Source organism: Sinocyclocheilus grahami, unplaced genomic scaffold, assembly GCF_001515645.1.
Source record: "Sinocyclocheilus grahami isolate Dianchi unplaced genomic scaffold, SAMN03320097.WGS_v1.1 scaffold303.1, whole genome shotgun sequence".
Classification (NCBI taxonomy): domain Eukaryota; kingdom Metazoa; phylum Chordata; class Actinopteri; order Cypriniformes; family Cyprinidae; genus Sinocyclocheilus; species Sinocyclocheilus grahami.
This window is the reverse complement of record NW_015505482.1, coordinates 1,099,496-1,105,803: the sequence shown is the minus strand read 5'-3', so window position 1 is coordinate 1,105,803 and position 6,308 is coordinate 1,099,496.

The window sequence follows — 6,308 nt, the reverse complement described above, 5'->3', positions numbered from 1 at the left end:
AAATAACAATTCAGAAAACACAACAACAATTCAGAAAACATTATAAGTCAGAAAACACAATGACAAATTTGAAAACAAAATAACAAGTCAGAAAACACAACGTCAAATCCGAAAACAAATTAACAATCAGAAAACACAAGGACAAATCAGACAAACCGGAAGAGGTAGGTATAGTTTGAGACAGCGCCATTGGTTTGGGATTACTCACCACTGACTGGACGAGACATCTGTCAATCAACGTATACAGGGAAGAACCAGCCGAAGAACAGCAGAGTCGTGGTAGAAAGTTCGGAGATGGTATTAAAGTAGCCCAGTTTAAATGTATTGTATGAATTGCCCTTACTATGGAATAAAAAATACGGGGTGTCTATTTACATTTAGTTAAAAGTGACTGTAAATCATCAGCTCCAGTGGTGCAGATGGATAAGTGTGTGTCATTGGCTTTTTGACGCGATCAACCTGGATTCGATCCCGCCTTTTGCCGAACTTTTTTTTCCTCCCTTTTCGAATCTCGTATCACATCGTAAAGGCATTTATTTTCAATAAAAATGAAGGAAATAATCAAAAAGTTGAAAATAAAGTATCGGGTAGGTGTAGGGAGGGCTTTATTGTGCCAATAAGGTGGCATCCATTTAATAATTTAAATAGTGTAAATAGAATCCATTGCTAATACGAGATTTGAAAATGGAGGAAAAAAAAGTTTGGCAAAAGACGGGATCGAACCCGGGTCGATCGCGTCAAAAATCCAAGAGCAAACGCTCATCCATCTGCACCACTGGAGTAGATGATTTACAGCCACTTTTAACTAAATGTAAATAGACACCCCGTATTTTTAATAAACTGAGCTACTTTAATACCATCTCCGAACTTTCTACCACGACTCTGCTGTTCTTCGGCTGGTTCTTCCTGTATACTTTGATTGACAGATGTCTCGTCCAGTCAGCGGTGAGTAATCCCAAACCAATGGCGCTGTCTCAAACTATACCTACCTCTTCCGGTTTGTCTGATTTGTCGTTGTGTTTTCTGACTTGTTATTTTGTTTTCGAATTTGTCATTGTGTTTTCTGACCTGTTATAATGTTTTCTGAATTGTTGTTGTGCTTTCTGAATTGTTATTTTGTTTTTAGACTTGCAGTTGCATTTGTAATATTTTGTTTTCAGAATTGTGATTTGTTGCACTTCTCTGCCACCGTATTGTAATCACTTAAGCTGTCTACACTGTGAAATGAATCTCTTACTTACATTGTACATACCTCTGCAGTCCGGAATTCAGTCAGCGAACACGCGCGCACTCAAAACTGATGAGTTTCAGCGATGACTCATCTGAACGCCTCTTATGCCTTTCGGTTGCCGAAATAATTTAAAATTAAACTATTCACTAATTTTATGATTGATATGTTACATTTTAAAACAATTTAAAAAAAATAACAGCACCACCTCTCTTGCGGGTGTTCACTTCTGAGTTGATATTCTGTGTTTCGGAGCAGCTCAAGCCGTTTCTCATCGCGCTGTGAGAAATACAGACTGAACGGCGTCTCAAAACACCCGACCGCTGCATGAGCGCAAATTACAGCTCTCAGTGTTGTTAGGTTTTGATAGATGACTATTTTAATCAAGGTAAAGACGATTACAGTCACATACAAGAGTCGTTATGCCGAGTTCACACTACACGATTGTAGCCCGATTTTTCACTCGCCGACAGGTTTTGCGAAATCGCCGACAAATGCCCGAAATCTGAGGCAAATCGGTGCTCGTTCACGCGAGTGACAATCGCGCAGTGTGAATGATCAAAGACGGGATCTGAGGGAATCGCCGACGCGATTCACAATCATGCTGTGTGCAATGAGTTCTGACTGAATAACACATGGGCAATGACCTACAGCCAATGAGAGACCAAGATACAGGGCAAAGGGAAGTTCAGGGAGGAGTTATAGACCAGAATATCAGTATTTTAATGAACAATTATATCATACAGAAACAAGCACAAACATTTGCTTGACCAGCCACAACATCAGCATAACAGCTACTGCAAAATTATTTACCTCCAACTCTCTTTGCAGAGCACCCAATCCCTGTTCCCTGCATCATCTGTTTTTCTTTTTCTCCTTGTAGAATGATCAAAGACGCGATCTGAGGGAATCGCCGACGCGATTCACAATCTGCTGTGTGCAATGAGTTCTGACTGAATAACACATGGGCGATGACCTACAGCCAATGAGAGACCAAGATACAGGGCAAAGGGAAGTTCAGGGAGGAGTTATAGACCAGAATATCAGTATTTTAATGAACAATTATATCATACAGAAACAAGCACAAACATTTGCTTGACCAGCCACAACATCAGCATAACAGCTACTGCAAAATTATTTACCTCCAACTCTCTTTGCAGAGCACCCAATCCCTGTTCCCTGCATCATCTGTTTTTCTTTTTCTCCTTGTAGCTGGAAATCAGCTCACAGACAATTTGCGGGCTATATATATATATATTTTTTTTTTTAAATAATTACAGTCTTGCTGGAGAACTCCGGTCTGACGCACGCGGGTTCTCACGTTATTTCCTTATCACTTCTCGCGTGTGTTTTGTTGTGAAACCTAGTTTGCGGGCCAGACAGAGCTGTCGGCGATTCTTCCCATTGTGAAGTCATGCAGTGTGAAACCCCCTGTCGCCGATCCATCGTGCAATGTGAACACAGCAGCAACTGAATGCCACCCCAGATAGTCACGCAGTGTGAAAACAACGGCGATCCGACGACTTTGAAAATCGTGCAGTGTGAAAACTCTGCATTATTTTTGATGCGCAACCGAACCGTGTAACGTTATGTGCGCTCTCGGAGAACTGATCACTAAAACATGTTTCTGCTTGAACACAGTTCAGTAGTATATTCACGTATTTGTCAAAATTAATGTACAGCGAGTGTTTTATAATGGATGCTCACCAAAGAGGCGTGTTTTGGAGAAATTTGTGAGGATCAGAGGTGTTGATGTAGCCTACATATGAGCTCCAAACACATACACAATCGCTTGTTCTGACTTTTTAATCACTGTTCACTAATAACGTCGAGCCGCCTTCAGATCGCTGAGTCTCCACATATGCAGAATGCAAAATACATTTTTCATTTGTATTTTGGTGTGTTTAGTGATTCTGAATAGGGCCGTATAGTGGTTTATATGCAGTCCTTTGGCACGTCCCTGTGGTCTTGTTTGGTACGGCAGGTTGACTTGTGCTTATTTGTTAAAGTTACTTTATAATTGACCTTTAGGTACTTTTAAGTACTTTTAAGTTGTAATGAATGCCTGCAGTGACATTTTTGCAAAGTGACTCTTGTAAACTCAAAATTAAATTAAATTTAATTTAAAATATATAAAATATATTTTATTACAAAATAAAATAAAATTCTTGTTTTTTGCGTCACTCTTACCATGTTAAGTGCCAGTGTGCCTCTCATGTTGTTGGGTGTAACTCCATAAAGGGCCGCGGCTCCTGCCATGGCCCCCAGGCACTGAGCGCAGATGTAGAAGAAAGCTCGGAAAAAGGACATCTGAGAGCCGACTAAGTAGGCGAAGGTGACGGCTGGGTTGATGTGTCCTCCGCTGATGTGGCCGATGGATTGGATGAGAGTGGCAGCAGCAAAAACGAAGCAGAGGGACCGCCCGCCAGAACATCATAGAGCGGAACTCCCACATCGTGATTTATGAGATCCAGCTAAAATAAAAAACCGAAGCTTATTTAGAGTTAGCAAAAGTGGCTAAAGGAAGTGTCTTTGAGGAAAAAAATAAAAGTGTCCTTTTTAGCAAGTACACAAAAAGTTAAATCCTTAACAAGTTGATCTGAAGCTGCCGCAAAAAAACAAAACAATCGAGGGCGAAAAGAGTGATGAAAGTCCGCCTAATGGAACTAGCTGTTAGCTAAGGCCGTGTGGGAAGCCGCGAGTAAATGGTCACACATGTAGCCGCACTCAGGTCGTCTCTGCCAGCGTTGTTTCTCTTCGCCTGCACAACACCCAGACTGCTAAAGAAACATGAGGTGTGTGTGGTTGTGTGTGTACACGCGCAGAAGATTTGGAGGGTTTTGTCAGAGAGACCTGAACATCGATGCTAAAGGCTAAATCTACAGGGCTAATTCTATATGAGCGACACAGAAGAGGTTATGGAGCATATCCTGCCCACACCTAGTAGAGCTGGTCTGACGGACCACAAAGGGGCCATAGGGGGCATTTATAATGGCCTCGGGGCCCAGCGTGACGACATAATCCCCCCCGAGAGGCAGAAGCTAAAGGGGGCATCCCATATCAAGCACACGCCACTCACTTCTCTCTGCATTAAACTCATAGAGAGTGAGATTAAGACAGGAACACCAGGGCTCAAAGTGAAGGGGACGTATATCTTTGATGCCTATAGTGGCCTAAAGTACAAAACAGATCCACCAATCAGATTTTAGTGAGGTCATGAAATGTCTCATTAAAATTTGCTTTCGAAACGCTTATAAAAATCAGGAAAGTTGTGGATTTTTATCAGAACTTCATGTGGATTTAGGTTTGATGGGCGAGTTAGTGCTGACCTGAACTCACACACAGGCAGAACACACACACAACGCGCATCCTCAGAATAATGCCACGCATCTGCACACACACAATGTGCGTCCGATCCGGCGGCTCAAGAGAGGCCCTGCGCTGGCAGATATGATCCAGCAGTGCTCAGATACACGCAGAGAAATCCCTGAGCACAGGAAAGACATTGCTGCTCAGAGCATGAAGCTAACATGAGAAAACATCCTCTAGCTGTTTCGTGGGTTTGAGCTGCTATCTATCTATCTATCTATCTATCGTTCTATCTATCGATCTATCTATCTATCGTTCTATCTATCGATCTATCTATCTATCGTTCTATCTATCGATCTATCTATCTATCGTTCTATCTATCGATCTATCTATCTATCGTTCTATCTATCGATCTATCTATCTATCTATCGAGCTATCTATCTATCTATCGTTCTAACTATTTATCTATCGAGCTATCTATCGTTCTAACTATCTATCTATCGAGCTATCGTTCTATCTATCTATCTATCGAGCAATCGTTCTATCTATCTATCTATCTATCTATCGTTCTATCTATCAATCAATCTATCTATCTATCTATCATTCTATCTACTGTTATACCGGTCTTTTTTTGGATATAAAAAACTGTAAACATGATGGTGTAGATGTTTTTTTTTCTTGAAAGAAATCAGTGCAGTGTGGTTTATGGATATGTTGTTGAATGCTGTTGGTGGTTCTGGTTTGTTCAGGGCAGAAGTGATTAGGCAGAGGTTTGTATTGTGTGTGGAGCAGGTCGGTTGTGGAGGGCCGGGGTGGCCTCATAGCCAGATAAAGCCTGGAAAATCCCTCTGTTAGAGGAGCTGATGGTGAATTAGGATCGCTGATCTCATCTGTTTTCCTCCCTCACTTACACACACACTCACACTCATACACATGTATGCTGAACAAAACAAAATGCTGGCTGGCACTGTGTGGATGTTCTTCATTGTTTAAGTGCATGTGTGTGTTATTAATAGCTGCTATGTATGATTTCTGCATGTATATTCTAGCATGAATGTGCAACACAGCTATGTCCATATGTAAACTTGAATATGTGTGTGCAAATTTATATGCATAAAAGGGGTGATATGGGAATATTGGCACTGAACATTGTGCATTAGCATGTTCAACATGCTTTCTGTAAGAACACAGAAACAAAACTATTGAATATTAAAGTTTATTAAATTCTGCCACAATTACAAAGTGAAATGTGGATGTGAAGCAGCTGTGCTTTTTATTCCTATTTTATATAATTTACAGAAGAATATAGTTTGATATGATTTAAGTAAGAGTTTAAGAATTCCATTATTCATAAATATGAAAGTCAAACTAAATTAAAGTAAATCTTGTACATCTGCCAAAAAGAAAAAAAAAACTGTTATATTTCTTGTTATAAATAATTTAACAAAAGATATAATGACACTATCAACAAACACACTGACATATGCACTTTAAATGTTGTTAAACACTTTCAGCTATAGCCATAAAAATCACATTTAAGCTGAAATCCGGCAGCTATTTGGTTAACAGTGGATTTAGGAAAAATAACAATACTATTGAACCATAATAGCAAGCTCAAGCCACATAGGCTTATGTTTGGCACTTTAATATTTATGCATGTGCAAGCTGAGGGTTTTTACACACTGTGTTAATTACATAGACAGCTTAAACATTATAGTACTGCTTCCGATCCACAACAGAACATTCTAGTACGAAAATATTTGTATAGAAT